Source organism: Podarcis raffonei, chromosome 3 (genome assembly GCF_027172205.1).
Source record: "Podarcis raffonei isolate rPodRaf1 chromosome 3, rPodRaf1.pri, whole genome shotgun sequence".
Taxonomy (NCBI): Eukaryota; Metazoa; Chordata; class Lepidosauria; order Squamata; family Lacertidae; genus Podarcis; species Podarcis raffonei.
Window position 1 is genome coordinate 29,578,189 of NC_070604.1, and position 22,404 is coordinate 29,600,592.

A 22,404-nucleotide genomic window follows, 5' to 3' on the forward strand; every position below is an offset into this window, starting at 1 on the left:
GATTATGAAATAATATGCAGTTGAGAAGGTGTAGAATAGGACCCAAGGAGCGGAAGGTGAGAAGTCCAGAAATTCAGAGAAATCTCTAAATATGGATATGTAATTTGGATTGTTATACTTTTATATTTGTAAAATCATTATATAAATCTGTGTTTGTATGTGTGTATGTATGTGTGAATATATATGTGTGTGTAGATATATATATATATATATATATATATCTACACACACAGTGGTACCTCGCAAGACGAATGCCTCGCAAGACGAAAAACTCGCAAGACGAAAGAGTTTTCCGTTTTTTGAGTTGCTTCGCAAGACGAATTTCCCTATGGGCTTGCTTCGCAAGACGAAAACGTCTTGCAAGTTTGTTTGTTTCCTTTTTCTTAAAACCGTTAATACCCAGGGTGCATTGCTTGAAGAGGTGCAGTTGTGACTTGACTTCGAGGAGCAACTCATAGCACGCGGTGTGGCAGCCTTTTTTGAGGTTTTTGAAGACTTTGGTGATTCCTATGGGAAACCGTGCTTCGCAAGACGAAAAATTCGCAAGACGCAAAAACTTGCAGAACGAATTAATTTCGTCTTGCGAGGCACCACTGTATATATATATATATATATATATATATATATATATATATATATATATATATACATGCACACACACACACATTTATAGCACCATTAAACAATTACTCAACATGTTAAAAGGGGGAGAGGAGAATGGCAATGCCCATCAACTGGGAGGGGCAGACTCCTCAAATATTTTATGGGGGGGGGCAGAAAAGACCTCAGCCCCTAGGGGTTGGCTCATATGAACCCAACCTAATTGAAAACTTTCCATTTCAGTTTCTTTTCCAAAATATTTTCTATTTGTTTTAGAGAAACACAAACAGAACAAAAAGAAAGAATACAAAGAATCCAAGATGTAAACCATAACAGTTAATTTCAGTTTCTCTGTCACCATGTTTTCCGTTTTAAATTAGGTTCTCCACACTTCCACAAGAGATTGAGAATTATTATTTTTTTAATTTTCATGAAAATGCACTAGCATTTTCTCCTGATATAGACATGTGTGTATGTGGTTGCACCTAATAGGGATGCTTTTGCAAAGCAATTTCCCCAAATATAATATATTCTTGCATGTTATTTTTACTAATACATGCACTTTATTCCCACTAATACCAGTATATGCTATTTGCCCACACTGATGGAAAACTGCATATCAAAATTCAGAGATAGCTGTGTTTCGTTTCTCATATTGTTTCAGAAAGTGAGAATTGGGTCGATTTGTCTTTAAAATGCCAACAGAATCAAATTCCTTCCCTACTCTTTTCCTCTAATCTACAGCACAACCTGGAAGATTAGGCGAGGACAACGATGAGGCAAGAAGCAGGCATATTGAAAACGCCTTGAGTGTCTGCAGCAGCTGCAAAAGGAATAAGTGAAGCATATCGGACAATCCTCATTTCTCAACCCTTCCCAATGACGCAGGGAAAAAAAAATCACAAAATATGAGGTTAGATTATGGCAAAAGGTTTGTATTAAAATTCCTTGGGTTCTCACTCTCAGCAAAAGACATGCAAGTGGTTTCTTCCAGCAGTAGATCAAACTCTTCACTGTTTAAAATAATTTCAGCCTTGCATGTCCCATATCTTGTAAAAAAAAAATCACATATCCATGTCTGAAAATCAAACATTATGGGACAGTTATATGATTGGAACTGTTCCTTTGGAATTAATTTGCGTGATGCAATTGATTTGGCTTTTTAAATGCTCTGGAATGTTTTTTGGAGTAAAATGCAGATTGCAGTTGTCTAGCAATATCGTATTTTATTTATTTTAACGCCAGTTCCAATAATCCTGGATGCTACTTTACAGGACCCCAAGAGCTTTGGGCTTTCTTTCTTTCTTTCTTTCTTTCTTTCAGCTGGGCATCATCCCCTCTGCTATATCGCAAACTGCTTGCGAAAGTCCAAATTCCATAAGCAGCTCTGGCTGAAGGCCTGCTGTCCAAAAAACAGAAACCCAAAGCTTCAATGGGTGGGTGGCACTAGTTGTGCTGTCGTCTGGATTGTGGCCATCGCTTTTCTCTTCTGCAGCATTAATTACTAGTGCAGAATGGTCGGCTGGAGCTGACAATTTGATGGCTGTTACTCTCCTTTTTAAAGCTTTAAGGAAGTTATGTAGCACTTGATTAACAACAGCTTACAGGAGCTCATGCCAATGAATGATATTGGCCCTGCTTTCTTCCCTTTTGGTCCTTTTTGTGCCTGACCCAATTCTGTACCACATTTCGTGGTACAGGTTTGGGCTTTAAACCTCCATGTCTGAGCGTTTTGGTTTTGGGGGTTTGTTTGTTTTTGTCCTGGCGCTTTCCTGAGGAAAACTCGTGTTTGACTGCTGAATCAGAGCAAATGGCAATCCAAGTTTTCCACAGAATACCATTTGCTCCAATTCAGCGATAAAATGCAGAGTTTCCTGGGGAAAGCGCTGGAAGGGGAAAGCACCACACAAAAAGTGTGGTGCAAAAGGAAGTCTGGAAAAGCCCTTAAGTGTGTTGTTCAAACCAGGACTGGTGGTTAAACTCTGTCCTTGCTAACCATGAAGCTGTACAAACCTTGGCTACACTGAGGAGCCTTTCCGCTGCCCTTAATGACTTACCGTATTTTTCGCTCTATAAGACGCACTTTTCCCCTCCTAAAACGTAATGGGAAATGTGTGTGCGTCTTATGGAGCGAATGCAGGCTGCACAGTTATCCCAGAAGCCAGAACAGCGAGAGGAATCGCTGTGAAGCGATCCCTCTTGCTGTTCTGGCTTCTGGGATTCAGAAATTTTTTTTTCTTGTTTTTCTCCTCCAAAAAACTAGGTGCGTCTTATGGTCAGGTGCGTCTTATGGAAAGAAAAATACGGTATTTGAATTGTTCCATCATCGCTCAGAACAATGTGTTATTGGGAATGGTAATGCGTCCCTTTCTACGCAGAATAAAGGTTTAAAAATCCCAAAAGGTAAAGGACCCTTAGATGGTTAAGTCCAGTCAAAGGCGACTATGGGATTGCAGCGCTCATCTTGCTTTATGGCCGAGAGAGGCGGCGATTGTCCACAGACAGCTTTCCAGGTCATGCGGCCAGCACGTCTAAACCTCTACTGGCGCACAGAGGACCATGATGGAAGCCAGAGCGCACGAAAACGCCGTTTACCTTCCCACCACAGCGGTAACTATTTATCTACTTGCACTGGCATGCTTTCGAATTGCTAGGTTGGCAGGAGCTGGGACAGAGCAACAGGAGCTCACCCCATTGCGGGGATTTGAACCACCGACCTTCTGATCGGCAAGCCCATGAGGCTCAGTGGTTTAGACTACGGCGCACCCGCAAAGCTACTAGAAAGCAATCTTGTGGGTAGAACTGCATACGGTGGACCATATGGAGAGACAGTATAACTCAATGACAGAGCACACACTTTGCATGTCCAGGTTCACTTCCCGCCATGTCCATTTAAAACGACCTGATAGCAGGGATGGAGTCTCTGTCCGAGAAGCCCTGGAAAGTCACTGCCGGTCAACGTGGAGAATATTTGGCTAGGTGGACAAACAGAGAGCAGTTCCAAGGTCTGTTTCTGTGATCTGCTACCTAAGAAACTCACATTGTAGTTTAGGCATTTCTGTACAGTCTCCCCTGCCCCCCACCCTTTTAGTACAGCAATTTCCAGAGTAGTTATTACCTTGTTCCTGAAAGAAGCCTTGCCTTTTGGGAACCAGAAACACATTCCCCGCACGCCTCCACAGAGAAAAATGGGAGAGCACACATAAAGTTGTTACTTCTCAATAGAGAGCTGTTTTGGGGAAAATCAGTGCTCTTGTTTTACTTCTCCCCAAAGAAATCGAGGGCAGCACCACAGAGAAATCAATACCCTCCTGCTACTCTAGCAGTTCATATAAATCAAGATAGCTATCAAAGTTTAAAGCCAGGGAAACAAAGATAGCGTTTTTAAAAAATGCTATGTGCTGACACCCACAGTCTAATACATGTGATTAGGTTACTAAAAATTTGTTTATTGTACCCCACACATATGATTGGGTAGCCCTAGCCACTCTGGGTGTCTTCCAATAGAATATACCAAAACACAACAGAACATCACACATTACAGTGGTACCTCAGGTTACAAATGCTTCAGGCTCTGCTAACCCAGAAATAGTACCTCGGGTTAAGAACTTTGCTTCAGGATGAGAACAGAAATTGTGTGGCGGTGGCACGGTGGCAGCAGGAGGCCCCATTAGCTAAAGTGGTACCTCAGGTTAAGAACAGTTTCAGGTTAAGAACGGACCTCCAGAATGAATTAAGTTCTTAACCCGAGATACCACTGTAAAAGCTTCCCAATACAGGGAGGGAACTTTTTTCATATGTGGTGGGCATGTAAAAAGGTTAAAGAATATTGGGAAACGATTTACGAGATAAAAAAAAAGTTTAAAACAACTTTCCCAAAAAGACCGGAGGTATTTTTCCTAGGAATCGTTCAGACAGAGGTCCCCAGGTGACGGGCGGGGGGGGGGATTATTTATGTATGCAACAACAGCAGCCTGAGTTTTGTTAGCCTCAAAATGGAAAGTAAGGGAAGTCCTAGGTAAGGAGGATTGGCAACTTAAGATGACAAAATTTGCAGATGTAGCTGGTGTAACGTATAGAATAAGAGAGCAAGAAGAACATGCATTTAAAGAGGAGTGGAATATATCTTTTTTGCTGAGTATATGGAAAATAATTGCGCACAGATGAAAATGCAGGCAGCATTAAGGTAAATTCAACAGAATAATAAACATTCGAGCGATGTAAGATAGGAGAACTTCCTTCTGCACCACACTTTTTGTGTGTCTCTTTCCCCTCCCAGCGCTTTCCCCAGGAAACACTGCATTTTATTGCTGAATTGGAGCAAATGGTATTCCGTAGAAAACTTGGACTGCCATTAGCTCCAATTCAGCGGTCAAACACGAGTTTTCCTCGGGAAAGCGCAAGGACTGAATAAAACGGTTATAGTAAAATATGCAGGAATGGTGAACAAACTAAATGAACCATGGAAGGGGAAGGAAGGAAGTCACTGAATATATGTATGATTTTTATTTTGAGACGTAAAATTGAAAACTTAATAAAATCTCTCTCTTTCTCTCTAGCTTCCCAATGCAGGGCTGCCTTCAGATGTCTACAAAGGTCATGTAGTTATTTATCTCCTTGAGTGGCTGGGGAAACCCAGCCAGATGGGCGGGGCATAAATAATAAAATTATTTTTTCCAGTAGCACCGTAGAGACCAACGAAGTTTGGTATTGGTATGAGCTTTCGTGTGCATGCACACTTCTTCAGATACATCTGAAGTTTGTCTTAGTCTCGCAGGGCAATAGCAGCCCAGGGAGGACAGTGTAGACTGAAGAAATTTGCCCAGGAAAGGAAGATTAATTTTCCCGATCCCACAGCAGTCCTAATCATAATTTTGTACCCCTCATCCTACTCAGGGCAGTTGCTCATTTTTATAAAACAAAAATGTGAGAGATCCTTGCAATGTTTAAAGAATTACTCTCATGTTTTCCCAAGTATTCCTTACATAAGAGAACTATGAATAGTTCCAATCAAGGTTTGACTCAGGATGATTTTTACCCCCCCCCCCAACTTACTTAGGCAGCTATGAAAGATACTTGCAGGTCTCACTCTTCCAGTTCCTACAAGAATCATTTTAATAAAACCATGTTTTGCCTTAGGCCTCTTTGGCGTTCCCTGGGTCCCTGAAGGATCTGGACCACAGATCAAATGTGTAATGGCTAATGTAACCCTCAGGGATGGCATTTATTTCAAACTAATCAATTCAGGTAAAAGGGGATACTCCCAGGCTCAGCTGGTCCTTTAAAATCATAACATAGAAAATCAAGAGATTCAGCGCCTAATTCAGATCAGTGCTTTTCTCAGCTGTAGCCTAGCAAGCATCTGACACCACCTACAATTTGACATCTTGAAGTACTAGGCAAATTGGTGGACGTTTTTTCAAGGAATGCAGAAGCACTTTTAAAATATATGCATGTACTCAGATGTTGAGAGAGACACAGAGAGCCTGAACTGGCTTTCGATTTTGCTAAACAAATTTATTCAGAGTTAGAAAGGATTGTCGTAGAGCCTCACAGAAGTGGCCGGCTTAGCCTGAAAACCCCTAGGAAGATGCCATGCATATGTAACAAGAGGGACTGTGGAAATTTACTAGCTAAAGCACTGTGGCTCTTATTGCAGCATTCGACCTGTTATTTTAAAGCACAGCTCAGCATAAGAACTGTTTCGTATACTTTTTTATTATTAATAATAGAAATTTCTTATATTTATTTATTTTATTACATTTGATGGATTGATCTACTGATTAAATCTATTCAAGTATGAAGACAACTTATTTCTGAGTCTGCAATCCTCCATGTGCCTCAAAAGATTCCATCAACCTTGCCTCCGAAAATTTTTACATATCACTTAGGAAGACAAGCAAACTAATGCCAGAAGCAAAGATCCCCAGTGTCAAAGCAATGATTCTTCAACATCAACTTCATTGGACTGATCATGTTGTGTGGATGCCTGATTATCGTCTTCCAAAGCAACTAGTCTATTCCCAACTCAAGAATGGAAAGCGTAATGCTGGTGGTCCACAAAAGAGGTTTAAAGACTCTCTCAAGTCAAATCTTTAAAAATGCAGTATAAGCACCGACAATTGAGAAACATCGGCCTGCGAGCGCTCCAGTTGGGGAACAGCTTTTACCAAAGGTGTCATGGACTTTGAAGACGCTCAAACTCAGGACGAAAGGGAGAAATGCACTAAGAGGAAGGGACACTTGGCAAACCCTCACCGTGATCAACTCCCGCCCGGAAACCTATGTCCCCACAGTGTAAGGAGGTGTGGATCCAGAATTGGCCTCCACAGTCACTTCTGGACTCACTGTTAAAACCGTGTTCATGGAAGACAATCTTACTCAGCTACGAGTGATCAAAGAAGACCACCTAGAACAACATTATGATATTGGCAGCTTTATTTTCAATTCCTTTCCTAATGATCCCTAGCACGGAATGTGCCTTTTCCACACATGCTGTGCACTGGATTGACACTTTCATCCAGCAATGGCCCCAAGGTCACTTTCCTGCTCAGTTATTGCTAGTTCAGACCCTGCAAGCATAGACGTGAAATTAATATTTTTGCCTCCTGAGACACATCACTTCACATTTGTCTACTACACAGCCTTGCATTTGCCATTTTATTGCCCATTCACTCCATTTGGGAAAGTCCTTTTCAAGCTTTCTGCAATCTCTGTTTGGCCCCCAAGCAATTTATTATCAGCAGCTAACTTGGCCATCTCACTGCCCACCCCTAACTCTAGATTGTTTGTGTTATGTACTGAGTTGAATAGGATCCAATTTGCAGCAGTCTGATTGGTCCTAGAACAATAGGAATCAGAATGCAGCAGTCTGATTGGTCCGCAGGAGCCACCCAATGCAACTCCAGGTGGAAGTGAATCCGCAACCTGATTGGCCTACAGGAGAATCCCAGAATTAGCCAATCATGTGGGGCCCACTGAGTAATTAATGTATATAAAGCAGACATTTCGGGGGAACTTCCATTCCTCACCACTATGAGCTGAATAAAGAGCATGAAATCCACACTCGACTCTGAGTATATTTCAGTTTGTTAACAAGTTAAAAAGCATAGGCCCCCAAACTGATCCTTAGGAGACCCTGCTTTCTATTTATCTCCCTTCAAAAAACTGCCCATTTATTCCTTCTCTCTGCATCCTGCTACCTTAAGCAATTCCTGACTCATAAGAGGACTTCTCCACTTATTCCTTGACAGCTAAGCTTACTCATGAGTCTTTGGTGAGGTACCTTGGCAAACAATTGCTGCTGTGGGCCAGGCAGGAAGAAAATGTGATATTAGCAGTGCTTTTTTGCTAAAAGAAATATTAAGGGGTACTCTCATTTTCCTACTATTGAAATGCTGCCCCTCAATGAGGCCAAACTTAGATTCACAAAATGTTTAGAGGTATGCGTACCCCTGCGTCCCCCCAGAAAAAAGCACTGGATATTAGTGATGCCTCTGAAATGCCACCCCCCCCAAAAAAAATAACCTGGAACAATAAGAGAAAGGGTGATGGTGATATCTCTGCAGTGTCCTCTCCTAAACATCTTGAGAACAAGCAGGGTAAAGGTGATAATTATTATGATGGTGAGAATAAGGATGACGCCTCAGTTCTGGGCTTCTCCCCAACAACTTTGGAACAATCATGTTATAGAGCATGCTGCGGAAACGATTGTCATATCCCAGCCCCTCGCACCCTCTCTCAAGCAGTTGTTTGTTCCAATGCCTTCAGGAAGGAAAACAAACACAGCAGCAATAGTAAGGTCCCCACATTTCCCAAAAGTGCTACATGGCCGGCAGGCAGCAAAATAAGAAGCATGTAATTCCTGAACTCATTGTTCCACCCCAAAGACACACATATTTTTAAAAGCCTCTCAAGTGGCTGCCTGCTCCAAGTGCCCGGCAGGCAGCAAACCAATTACCCAGAGAAACAGGCAGGTGGATCCTGCAGATCTTTCCAGTATTGTATTTCCATACAGGAAATGGATTACACTGTTGAATTTCTGCCTGCTTCACAGCTATCAAAGAGACAACAACCCTGTTCTCCCCCAATGCCAACCCTAAACCAAAGACTATGTTGCCATTCTGTGCCCACTCACCAGGCAGTGAAGCCTAATAAACACAAATAGATTTACTACTGAATAGACATTTATACTACTGTACTGTAAATTAACTATACAGTGGATTATTAGCGAGCGCTTGGTTTTTAGCTCCTGTACTGCAGGAGACATACTTAAGCATCTTTGCAAAGTTTTCACATTCTGCACTAACCATTTGGAGAAGGGATTTTTGCAGAAAATAACTTCTAATGACTACTTGACATCGGATGAATCCACCACAGGAAAAAATAGAATCCTAGTTGCTAGCGAAAAAGAAAATGTAGACTACAGTGATTCTAAGGACTAAAAAATAAAATGAAAGGGAAGGGAAAACAACAGCTCTTCAGGAACTCAGGATATGCAACAATTATCTGCAGATTCACAACTCTCAACAAAACATATATGCATACAAAACTCTTTGCCAACCTTGATAACAAATATATCCTTACGTTACAGTGTATAAAGAACGTTAACTTTCTGCCGCTGCAGGGTGTCTAAGTATTTTACGGTTGTATTTGCTGATTCATTTTGCATTTTATATTTCTGTTTTATGGTTACTGTATATTAATAAAAGAGCATTCCAGTGATGACAAGCAGATCAGTAAGTGGGGAACATGGAAAAACAGGTGGGGCAGGGAATGCAATTGTGCAGTGTCACAATTTTTTTGCTCAGCAGGAAGGAAATCTCATTTATTTCAAGCAAGCTACTTCGGAATAAAACATACCAAAGCAAGCTGTTCTGTAAAGGGATTGAATGAAATAATGTGAGCACAAATAACGTGCTCAATCAAACATACCCCAGACTTCTCCTCCATCCAGCTTCTGCTTTTTCCGCTGCTATGGGAAAGCTCCCCTCCCAAATGGAAGTGATCAGCCTCAGATGTGCTGAGTACAGTGGTACCTCAGGTTACATATGCTTCAGGTTACATACGCTTTAGGTTACAGACTCCGCTAACCCAGAAATATTACCTCAGGTTAAGAACTTTGCTTCAGGATGAGAACAGAAATTGTGCTCCGGTGGCTTGGCGGCAGCAGGAGGCCCCCTTAGCTAAAGTGGTGCTTCAGGTTAAGAACAGTTTCAGGTTAAGTACAGACCTCCAGAACAAATTAAGTACTTAACCCGAGGTACCACTGTACTAAAGCATTACAGCTGCCTCTGAGTTTTGCGCTCTTAACTTTCTGCAGAAATGTCCAATAGATTTGATGTACAGCGGTACCTCGGGTTACAAACGCTTCGGGTTACAAACTCCGCTAACCTGGAAGTAGTACCTCAGGTTGAGAACTTTGCCCCAGGATGAGAACGGAAATCGCGCAGCGGCGGGAGGCCCAATGAGCAAAAGCGCGCCTCAGGTTAAGAACAGTTTTGGGTTAAGAATGGACCTCTGGAACAAATTAAGTTCGTTACCCAAGGTACCACTGTGTACCACCGGCACATTTTGTTGCATAACTTTTCTTTTTTTTAAAAAAACCAAAACGTTTTCTTATTTGGTTTTACAACTTCATTCACAGAAATAATATTCTTGCAAATATTAGAATTTTACACAAGATTCTTTCGAATCCTAGGACTCCCCTCCTCCCCTCCGTAGGTTCTTTAAGTAACTTTTTCAACTGCATATTATAAGTCCATCTAGTTTACAGTCCTCCATTATATCCAAAGTATATGTACCATTGCAAGAGTTATTTAAAGCATGCCAAAGTATTCAAGTGGTTACAGTGGTCTTTCAAATACAATCTATACAGTGGTACCTTGGGTTACAGAAGCTTCAGGTTACAGACGCTTCAGGTTACAGACTCCACTAACCCAGAAATATTACCTCAGCTTAAGAACTTTGCTTTAGGATGAGAACAGAAATCGTGCAGTGGCGGCACAGCGGCAGCGGGAGGCCCCATTAGCTAAAGTGGTACCTCAGTTTAAGAACAGTTTCAGGTTAAGAACGGACCTCCAGAACGAATTAAGTTCTTAACCGGAGGTACCACTGTATTTGTCCCATTCTCTGTTGAAGTTTTGATACTCCTGATTTTTTTATTTTCCCGGTTAATCTTGCCATCTCTGCATACAGTCATACCTCATGTTACGTCCACTTCATTTTACGTTCTTTCAGGTTACATCCCGCGGCGACCCGGAAGTACCAGAAAGGGTTACTTCTGGGTTTCCCCACTCGCACATGCGCAGATGTGCAAAATGATGTCACATGCATGAGCAGAAGCGGCGAATTGCAACCCGCGCATGCGCAGACATGCCACTGCGGGTTGCGTTCTTTTCATGTTGCAAACGGGCCTCCGGAACGGATCCCATTCGCAATCAGAGGTACCACTGTAGTCCAATAATTTCATCTGCCAGTCCATCCTAGTAGATATCTTAGCATCTTTCCAGCTCTTGGCAAGCAACATCCTTAACTTTTATTGCATCACTTTTCTTTCTAGGAGAGCAATACACTTACTTCCAAAAATAAAAAATGGAAGCTCAGCCTGGGGCTCGTGCACCTGCCAAGTTGGCAAACCCCACACTAGGGCTTTGGCCTTTCCAGACCTATCTGGATATGATGAGAAACCCAGCCATTGGACATCTGCGTACAAACGAGGAGGAGGAGGAGTTTGGATTTGATATCCCGCTTTATCACTACCCAAAGGAGTCTCAAAGCGGCTAACATTCTCCTTTCCCTTCCTCCCCCACCACAAACACTCTGTGAGGTGAGTGGGGCTGAGAGACTTCAGAGAAGTGTGACTAGCCCAAGGTCACCCAGCAGCTGCATGTGGAGGAGCGGAGACGCGAACCCGGTTCCCCAGATTACGAGTCCACCGCTCTTAACCACTACACCACACTGGCTCTTAAGTGCTCTACCTTGAGCTTTCGTTCTTCTATATCAGCCTACCCCAATCTGGTACCCTTCCTCGGTTTCAGACTACAGTGCCCATCAGTCCTAGCCAGCATGGCCAATGCTTAAGGATGATGAAAGCTGTAGCCCAATATATCTGATGGGAGGCAGTTTGAGTAATATTGTTCTATGTCCTTATCTATTCAGATCCTAAGGTTATTTTCCACCAAGAGATCTGAAGTGTACAGAAGTGCTCTTGACAGGAGATTCATTTGATCCATGATGCCTAAATTCATTTCTTAATAGGGCCAGTTTTCCCAGTTACATCGGCAACAGAATACATTTCATTACAAATATAATTGGTGCCTCCTACCTCAGGTATCAATTAAATGACTGCCTTATTGTAAGAGGTAATTCTTATTGTTGTTCTTAATTGTAAAATATAACTTGTAAATAGTATGTGTGGTGAGATCAAGTAGACACAGGTGTAACGAGTTACCTCACATTTAGCCAATATTGTCTACTTGAGTATAGACAGTTTCTAAGAGTCAGGCAGAGGCCATTATTTTCAAGAAAAGCTCGACAGATTGCAAGCAACCCATATTCTTAATTATGAGCTTTTATGAACGAGATGTTCTTGTTTTAAATTAATTTGGCCTGGATAAAAATGTTCCTCAAATGAAAAGATATTCTCTTGGTCCTATTACTCAGAGGAAATAGCCTTTCAGGTATCACATTTAATATAGAGCTTTTCGTTTCTTTTTCCAAGAAATGTTTTGCTACGGCATCGCTATAAGACGTCTTCGCTGCCAATAACATGCTGCCGTGGAAAAAATTATGTTGCAAAATATTGGAAACTGAGATATAGATCCTTAACAGGAATTCTGCTTAAGAACTATTTGCTTAAGTTTAATTAAAACAGCACTTTGGGGACCAGCTGCCTCCACGATCGTTAATGAAACAGAAGTTAAGTACATTTTTATCAGAAAGGATAATCAAGCGCTGGAACAAATTACTGAGGAACGTCACTCGGGAGAAAGGACACTGAGGAAATCGTGTATATTAAGGGTAAGTTTGCTACTATATTTTTAAATGACCCGCTATAACAAGCCAAGAAAATAATGGTTTTTTTTAAGGAGGGGGCGGGGTTTGAATGTTTGTCCATTGTTATCCTGAGTGCCAACCCTCTGGAAGCCTGGAATAGGTTTGCTTCTCACTAATGCAATTGGGGAGACTATTACATACAGATTTTCTCTCCTATCTCTTCTCAGGGCTTAGCATCCTAAAGAAACACCCTTATCTAACCACACAACCCCCAGTTGTTTCCAGACATTTGTGGATGGACTCTTAATCTCAGGGTTGTGGGTTTGAGCCCTGCTCTGTGATTCTATCGTTCCTCTTCCCTCCTGAGTCGAGCATGACAACGTGCTCCATGCTTTCAGGAGTGCCGCCGTTGCTTTCCCCACCCTACTTTTGATTTTTCATGATTTATTCTCCCCTCCATGGGTGGATGAAGACCTGTTGGAGGAGGAGGGGTGAGATCTCGAGGGGATCAGCTCTCCTCCTCCTTCCTGGCATCCTGCCATTGTGCCGCTTCCCAGCCCAGCTTGAACCATGGATGCTTTTCCTGAAGCCCACCACCACCACCCCTGCTGCCGCCATCTTGGGTCTGTGGCAAGTAGGGTGGGGTGGGGTGAGGTGGAGGCCCAAAGTCTGTCCTGGCCAGGCGATCCACCCCAGGGCAACTGGAAGCATCCTGGAGGGATGGGTAGGCATGGTTTTTCCCCACATTCCCAGTTTACCAGAACCTCCAGAAGTGCTGGAGATGTTGGATCTGCGTCTGGGCTGCTGCTAAATTCAAAGATAGGGTTGCTACACAGTGGTACCTCAGGTTAAGTACTTAATTTGTTCCGGAGGTCTGTTCTTAACCTGAAACTGTTCTTAACCTGAAGCACCACTTTAGCTAATGGGGCCTCCTGCTGCCGCCGTGCCGCCAGAGCACGATTTCTGTTCTCATACTGAAGCAAAGTTCTTAACCTAAAGCACTATTTCTGGGTTAGCGGAGTCTGTAACCTGAAGTGTATGTAACCCGAGGTACCACTGTATTTTAAAACCCCGAAAGTTGTTGAGTGTTTTTTTTCTTTTTAAGGAAGACCCCAAAGTTTTTTGGGTGTTTTTTACTAAAAAACGCCAAAAAGAATTTGATGGACATTGCGCCACCTTTCAGAAATCTCCCCCCGCCCCAGGATGTCAATACCACCTTTGAAATCCCAGTAATGTCCGGAAAAATCCAGACGTAGGACAAGGGATTCCCAGGCAGCTGGGGTTCCCACGGATTCCTCTGATGAGTCTGGAGAAAGCTCCATCTCCCAGAAAACAGACTCTCCTCCTGAGAAGGAAAACCCATTTTCTAGGCTTCCCTCCCAAGTCCAGAAGTCTCCAAAAGGCTGTGAGCCCGGAAAGAGGTCTAGAAAAATAGATCCAAGAGGTGGGAGGGAATGGAAACCTGATATGGAGAGCTGGAAAAAAGGGGTTTCCAGGAAGCAAAGACGAAGGAAGAAACAAAGGGGGGGGATTGCTTCCAATATAGTGTTCCCACCTTTTCCTTTTGCCATGCCTAGAGCAGGCAAGAAACGTCCTACCAGTGGCGAAGCAGGAAATGGAATTGGGGCCAAGGGGGGTGTTAAGTTGTGGGTGAACATATCAGACGACACAGCGATTCTTCAAACAGCTCTTGTTTATTCACAGGCCAGAACAGAACTGAACTGAAGGGTTCAGTCAGCCTGCTTATATAGAGCTCCAGTACAACGTAACTGTAACAATTTTCTAAAACTATCCAATCACTGAACGTCACTTTCGATCCCTTATTTGCATAACTATCTACAGTATCCCCCTGCTGGCCCAGGGTGAGAACTTCAGTACATAACAGGGGGTTGTCCCTCCCCTGAAGTATGCCCCAAAAGTTTTTTTAACTTCCTGACAGTGGTGAGATGGGTGGAGAGAACCCACATCATGGATCCCAATTCTCTCTGAGGACTGAGTCTCTGCAAGGGAATAGGGAGGGTTGCCATATTTCAAAGAGTTGAGCTTTTGGGGGGTGTTTCTGAGCTATTTTGGGGGACAGGGTGTGAAAGTCGCCAAAACCTATACTCCTGACATGGATTGGTTACCCTACAACTGGATTTTCCCAGTCATTTCAGCTACTTCCGCCCAGATACTATTTCAGACTGCAGTATTCCAGTTATGTCCAGGATCAGATCTATGTCTGGGAAATTCCGGACGTATTGCAACCCTAGAACAGGGGTCTCCTAATGACTCTCGGTTTGTTGAATACAGCTCCCAGAATTCTTTGGGAGAAGCCATAACTGTTTAAAGCAGGGGTAGGCAACCTAAGGCCCGTGGGCCGGATGCGGCCCAATCGCCTTCTCAATCTGGCCCGCGGACAGTCCGGGAATCAGCGTGTTTTTACATGAGTAGAATGTGTCCTTTTATTGAAAATGCATCTCTGGGTTATTTGTGAGGTGTAGGAATTCGTTCATTTTTTTTTTTCAAAATATAGTCCGGCCCACCACAATGTCTGAGGGACAGTGGACGGGCCCCTGCTGAAAAAGGTTGCTGACCCCTGGTTTAAAGGGATTATTATTCAGTTCTGATCATAGTGGAATTTAGTGGGGGAAAGGCCTAGGTCTGCAGTCTATAATTATGGTATGAACGGGTAGATCAATGTTAGGGCCATGTTTTTAATGTTCAAGGGACATTTGTTCAAGGGGCATATCTCTGTGAACTGACCTGAGACCTCCAGGTATAGGGCATTATATAAATTCAATAAATAATTATTATAATAATTATAATAATGTTATATTACAGGCAAACTGTGCCAGTTCAGAAGCAGAAAATAATGGTACATTTTTTTCCTGTACTGTATTACTTTATGCTGCAGGCAGCAAAAAGCTTGGCTACATTTGCAGCATACATTTAAAGCAGCATCCTATCGCTTTAAGCAGTTGTGGCTTCCCTCAAAGAATTCTGGGAGCTGTAGTTTGTTAAGGGTGCTGAGAGTTGTTGAAGACCCTCACAGGGCTACAGTTCTCATAGTCTCAAATGGTGCTAACCGGGACAAGTCTTACCGAATGGTTCTGTTGCACAATAGTGGAGCTTCTGCAGCTAAGCCAAAACCCTCCCTTCATGTGTCCACTGAGGTCTGGTTTAGTATTTGGAGCAGAGTACTAATAAGCAGCAGGACTGGAGAGTCTTCTCCAAGAAGCATCATTTGCCTGGAGTTGCATATTGAGCGCACAACACACCTCAGCTCATTGAATGATTCATAAGCGTTCCTGGTTTATTACGACTCCTTGAGGCTTTATATTATATTAGCTGCAACAATAACAGTGACCGGCACCGTGATGCCCTTAGGAGTCCAAGAAGAAGCTCATGTTCTGCCATCACAAGACATTTAATTGCAGGACTCTTGATAGAACCGCTGATCAGTCGTGTCATGGTAAAATAGCTATCTTGACATGGAGGGCTTCAGTTATTTCAATTAATTTATATAGTACCACCTAGGTATGTGGCCTTTTCCTGAATAACACAAGCATAAACCACAGGTCTCTGCCGCAATGAACTTACAATTTAAATTTAGACACACACAAATAAAATAAAATAAAATGAGAAGGAGAAGGAGCAGTTCCATACATAAATGGGTGGTGTTGGAGAGGGAGTTTAGGGATGAGAAAAGCAACTGCGGCAAAGCTTCACAGGGCAGGGCCCAGTGCCAGAAAAATCTGCAAACGCTTGTCAAAAAAAGGTAAGAGTGCTGGCCAGACTGGGAAAAGGAACAAAGTATGTTGAAAATTAGGGTCCTGAGGAAAAGATGGATGATAAGCGTCATGGGACTGAGGGGAAGGAGCAGCTAATAAAGTGAAGAGGCCAGCTTTAGCCACCATGAGCCGGAAAGCCAAGGATTCAATGAGTTTTGTGTGTGTGTGTGTGGATATAATTCTGTATTTCAGTCTTCCATCACCATCAAGGTGATGTGGAGGGTGTGTGTGTGTCAATAATAAGAAAAAGGATTCATTGCAGCGGTCCCAAACTGCCCAACCTACAAGAAACAATTGGAAAACGGGGATAATAAGGTTGCCAGGTCAGGAAGCCAAACTGCAAGGATAAAATGATTCTAAAACAAAGACTGTGGTACTGTGAACACTGCTTCATGTGTCTAAGCCCACATGTCATTTATGTACAAGAGGTGGCACTAGTAACCGTGGGCCAAATAAGCATCCATGAGACAATGCAGCATGATTTCTGTAGGTTTATATTAACGGACGTCTCTGACATTTACTTCAGCAGCGATGAGATTACACAACACTTCAGAGCAGAGGAAAAGCCGAGCGCCCTGAAAAATTTGTGGCTGAGTTTATGTCTTGTGTATTAGAAAACTTCCTAACTCCTTAAAAAAAAAAAAGCAAAAAGCAACGTGGCACTGAGCTGTCCAAATGTTCTGAAGTTTCCTCAACTATTTGATGTCTCATAAAGGCCCCCAACGCAGCCCCCACAAATCACTGCTGCACACAGCCCTGTCAAACAGTTGCCAGTGGTTTCAATGAATAGAGCTTAAAAACACACAAACAATGTCATTCACAATCACATATTTTTAAGAGGTCAATGTGTACAATGCATTTCTAGAACGGCATATTTTTTTAATCGAACAGTAAAAGACCCCGCAGTCTACATATATCCCTCAGGCAGCCCTCCCCCCGAAAAAAAGTCATTTTGACAAACTATTGCCACATTTACTCAAACCAGTCAGGCAGGCCTTATTGTGAAAATGGTTAAATTTATTAAAGTGATGTTTTGCTCTCCCTCTTTTTCTCTCACTAGTGACTTGCAATATTTTAGGATTGCTTCCTAGATCTGAGGGTATCCAATGAAATCTTATTCCATTAGGGTAACTAATAAATGATGTCTTGGTTAATGCCTTTTCTTCCTCAGCTGAACCGACACTGTGGAGTTCACTTCATCTTTGCAAGCGCAAAGGAGCCGTTCCCATATTAAGACTGTAAAGACGGTTATGTAACTCTAAAGTTAGCTACAGATGAAAAACGACTGTGCTACAAACCACAGCAATTTTGGTCACAATTCATTTTATACTGACGCAGTCCAGCTTCTCGCCTTTTAGATTGCTTTCTGTTGTTAAGGCTTCGCAATAGTGCTGCTTTAACACGCCGGTGCTGTTTTCACTTATCGTTCCTTTGTATAAAGGACAGGCGTTTGGGGTCTCTTAAATCTCAAAAGACTATAGTGAAGAATTTGATGCTACCCCATCTGAAAATTGCATGCTGCTTTGGCTCAATATATCATCTAGAAAAGTGCCTCATAATTCAAACACCTTATCTGAAAGGTTCCCTAAATGTTTCTCCCTCTGAACTGGAAATGAGGTTGGGGGGCAGGGGGGACGACTATCAGAGAATACTACTAAAAATGGGCAGGAGAGAGGGGTTAAATATTGCAACTCTTTCATTGCATCCTCATGCAAAGCAACGCTTGGCAAGTTTGCTGTGTGAAGACCGGTTAATTCGGATAAGAGCGTATGCCCAACATACTGGAGCATCACAAAAGGGAAATTACTTTGTCGGGTGGGAGGGAGGGAATGCTGCAGAGTGAGTCAATCCCTGGTGCAGCAACAGCAGCAGCAGCAGCAGCAGCAGCAACACTGAAAGGCAGCCTGGTGTGTTCACACACCACTGCTCTGCAGTGGCTGCCAAAAGAACAGAGCAGTCCCTGCTGCTGCCCGTATTGCTGCTGCTGCGGTGGCTGCAGGAGACGACTTTGGTACTTCCAAACTAAAAAGGGCTGTCGCCGCTCCTTGCGGATGCTGCAAAGAAATCACTCTGTGCCATGCCTATGCAAGCCCTGTATTGGTTTCATCTCAAAGCGACGCAAGCTGCAGACATTTCCACACCTGAAAAAGTAAAAAAAAGACACTTCCTAGCCACGCCCTCGACATTCTAGCCTGGAACTTGTTTTTGGTTTGCTTTGACTATATGAAAGGGACAGACTGGAAGCAACCCTATTCAAAGCACCAGCCTCCCATTGCTTCACGGTGAGGGGTGGGCTGTGTCTCTGTGGGGTGAACTGCATGCCATGAAAATGCTGCTCTCTCCCTTTCCCCCAAATCTGTTATCTGATGGGAACAACTCCAACGGAGGGATTGACAGCTTGATAGCGATGCTCTTAAGAGAAGGCAAAGCAGCAGATAAAAGCAAGGTCAATGAGGTCGACTGGGAAGAAAGTATTCTAGTTGACTGGGTGCGCAGAAGCTTGACGTGATCTAATTTAAAAGGCACATTTAATAGCAATTATTGCTGCTTTGGTAGTTTCATATCCAAATTCTTTGCAGCCACCAAAAATTCTTGTGCTCACCAGCCCCACAACCTGCCTGTCCATCTTCTTGTTCCCATCACTTTATCTCCAAGAGGAGTCCTTCCTACAGCTCCCTTATTGCAGTTATGTAAGGTTAGCATTGTGCGTTCCCTGCCAATTTCTGTTCCTCAAACCTGCTCCTTAGGGTGGGGTGTTCTGGGATTAAAACCATTAATTAAAAGGAGTTCACAAGCTATATAGAAATTTAGCAGCATGCTTTTGTAGAATGAGAATGCCCACCACGTCACAAACAAACATGGGGGGAGAAACGCAATGGGTATAAGATTGTGGAGGGGGGAATAAGATAGGACTGAGTTCTGTTGGCTGAAGGAGATGATTCATGTTTGCTAGCAAAAGAAAAAAGGAATCGAGGAAGTTGGTGGGAGAAGGACCTCCCAGCCAAGGTGTTTCAGGTCAGCTCGCACAAAGAAAGCCTTGACGTAGTAAAAAAGTGAAAAAGGCAGGATATTTTTTCTGTCCATACAAGAAAACTGCAAAGGGACCTAGCATTCATCAAGGAAAAAAAGGGGGGTTGCAGGGTTTTTTGTTTTAATACAGTAGTATGAGCAAAGAGCAAACTTTAAGAACAGCTAGGTACGTGCATGCAGATGGTCTCAAAGTTGACGCAGGGTTAAAAAGAAACACTGTATGCAAGGAGAAATATAGACTATAGAATCTGGCCAGTGTAAATAGCCAAAGCCAAAATGTATACTTCAGAAAGGGATACAAAGGAAGCATGGAAGAGTGTGTATACATTTTTGTTTGTTTTGTTTGTGGATGGGGGAGAAGCAGCCTCGTTTGGGAGTGACAGCAAAGGGCTTGATTTTACTCAAATGCATCCACTGACTGAATTCGAATCCCTCTGCCAATGGGTCTTCCCACAAACATCACACCATATCCTACTGCCAGGAAGTGTGTGGGCTTTCCCGAAGCGACACCTTCTCCCCGCCCCACCTATCTTTAACCCTACAGATATGGGTCAAACAGATTCCTAGACGCAGCCTTTGGTTTCGGATGTTCTGGGCCAAACATCACATGCGGCGACCTCAGCGCTGCCTCAGATTGTTCTTGCTTGAGCCAAACTTGCTAAAAAGAGATGCCTTGCAGTGGAGACAATCCCTAAGGAAAACGTGCATCTTCAGCAGGGATGCAGCAACACTGCACTATATATATATATATATATATATATATATATATATATATATATATATATATATATATATATCTCCAAGTATTTTTATTTTTTTAAGACTCTTTAATGCTTCTTTCCTCAACAAGCACTCCCACGTTAACAGCACTGCCTCAAGGAGCTAGGCACTGGAGTCAAACAAGCCAGAAAACAGATCCCTTGAAGGAAATTCCAAGGGAAGCCACAAGATTCCAAGGAGAGAACGCCCGCAGTCTCCATCAGGTGTAACACTGCAGTAAGCTGGGCTGTGTGTGTGTGTGCTTCAGATCTGCCTCAACCTGCTTTTCCCTGTTGTTTTGATTCCCTCCTCTCTCAAAACCAGCCTCGCTTCCCCTTCAAAGCCCCTTCCCTCTCCTGTCTCCCATATGGCGCTTCATGAAGATCTCCCTTCCCACCCACCCCCTCCACCCTCTGTCTCCAACATCCACCAAGCAGTTGCAGCACTGGCGAAGGGCTCCCCGTCTCTCACACCTCTGTTCACGCACAAACAAGCGCACGGTCTCTCGCACACATTGAATATATAGATCTACAATGCCAGCCTCGGTTCCTTAAAATATGCTGCACGTGCAGCAGTCGCGTGCCGCTAGGAAGAGGCGATCGATCACTCCAAAGCAAGAATGCCAAGGAAGCAACCTCACTAAGCAGTGTCTGTCTGTCTGTCTGTCTGTGTGTGTGTGTGTGTTTAAACAAATAATCACAACGAGTTGGATGACCTTGTGGAGAATGATCTTTTCATGCAAACTCTTTCTACTGCAAAACAACACAGCACTGGCATTTTCTTTGGATGCTTCTTGGGGGAATGTCAGAAGCTTTCATCTGACATCAGTTCCTTTTAAAAAAAATATGCCAAAATGCAAATTATTAACCTACACTCTTTTGATGTCTTTCTTCAGGTGTGTGTGTGTGTGTGTGGTTTTTTTGGTTGCTGTTTCGAAATGCCAGATCATTTGGGTGGCACATCTTAAAACAAGCTCAGGGCGATTTGTTGTGGGTACCTGCCCCCCCACCTCTCAATTTGACACACACACACACACACACACACACACAAGAAAACTCCAAACCACCCAAAAACACAGCACACAAAAGGAGGGGGAAACTTTACAAAGATTATTTCTAAGCACTCCACGAAAACGGAGTGGGGGCGGAGAGATAACCGAAACACGCTGCTTTAAGCTTCTAAGTACCGACATATGGCACACAAGCCCAGTATCTAGATACGTGTCTCAATCTCTCCCTTCTCATCCAAATGCCTCTGACCATTGGGGGGCGGCGGAAGCCAGAGATAAGGAAGACGAGGAAGGGACCGACAGCTTTGACATCCATTCGACAGTCTTCTTTCACACCCCGGGGTTGCATCGACGCGAGTCTAAACAACTTTGCCGGATCTGCATCTTCTTCCTAGAGATCGGTGTCTACGTGGGGGTCTAAGCTCCTATTTATAGGGATTTAGAAGCCACTGGCAATTACCTCCCGCCTGTTTTCTATTTCTTCCTCTCTCCCTCCCGCGCACTCTTCGCAAGAACAAAACCAAACACAAAAAGCAAACCTCAAAACTCCCTTTTGGGTCACCGTTTCCAAGCCGCTTGCCACCCAAGCCAACAATGTGATGCGCAAAGGAAAAGGCTAAATATCTGAGTACCTGGACCACTTACAGTTTGCGATGTCCTCTGAAGATCAAGACGGAACGGTGCAGGGTTTTTTTAAAAATAATAATAATAATGCTAATAATTAAGGTCTGCTTAAGGGTCTCAAGGAAGGAACGGATCCGTGCTTTTGCCTCTCCCGTTTAAAATCCCGTTTCGGATCGCTTCCGCGAAGCCGGTAGGTTAGCAGCTGCAACACGTTCCTGCGCTTTTTGCTCTGCACTGCAGATCAGCAAATCCCGGAGAAATTCAAGGTTCCCTTGGCTGGAGGGAGCCGCCGTGCGCACGCGCTCGCCGGCAACCCTGGCCGGCTGGAAATCCTGCTGCCCGTCGCAGCCGCGGCTCGGCAGCTACTGGGCATGCTCGCTCGGAACCGAGCAGGCGCGGTGGCTCCCGGTGACGCCGCCGCTGCCCGATCTGCCAATGCTTTGCCCACGAGGCGGGAGGGGAAGCATCTCCCTGATCCTGCTGCCTCGGGGGCCTGAATAGCTCCGCTGCTAGAGCCTGAGAGACGTTATATCTCAGGGTGGGAGGCTTCCAGCACTGCGTGGGGCCCAAAGACTGCCTGCATCGCAGCGGGTACGACTAGAGGACCCCTGG

General features: G+C 43.7%; 1 protein-coding gene across 1 annotated transcript in view; it reads right to left on the minus strand.

Annotated features, from left to right (window-relative positions):
- Positions 1 to 22,095, minus strand: part of VSNL1 (visinin like 1) — a 102,076-nt gene extending 79,981 nt beyond the window's left edge. The window contains exon 1 of the mRNA XM_053380931.1: positions 21,814 to 22,095. The gene's annotated coding sequence lies outside the window, so the exon portion shown is untranslated. The remainder of the gene's footprint in view (positions 1 to 21,813) is intronic.
- Between the last annotated feature and the right edge of the window lie 309 nt (positions 22,096 to 22,404).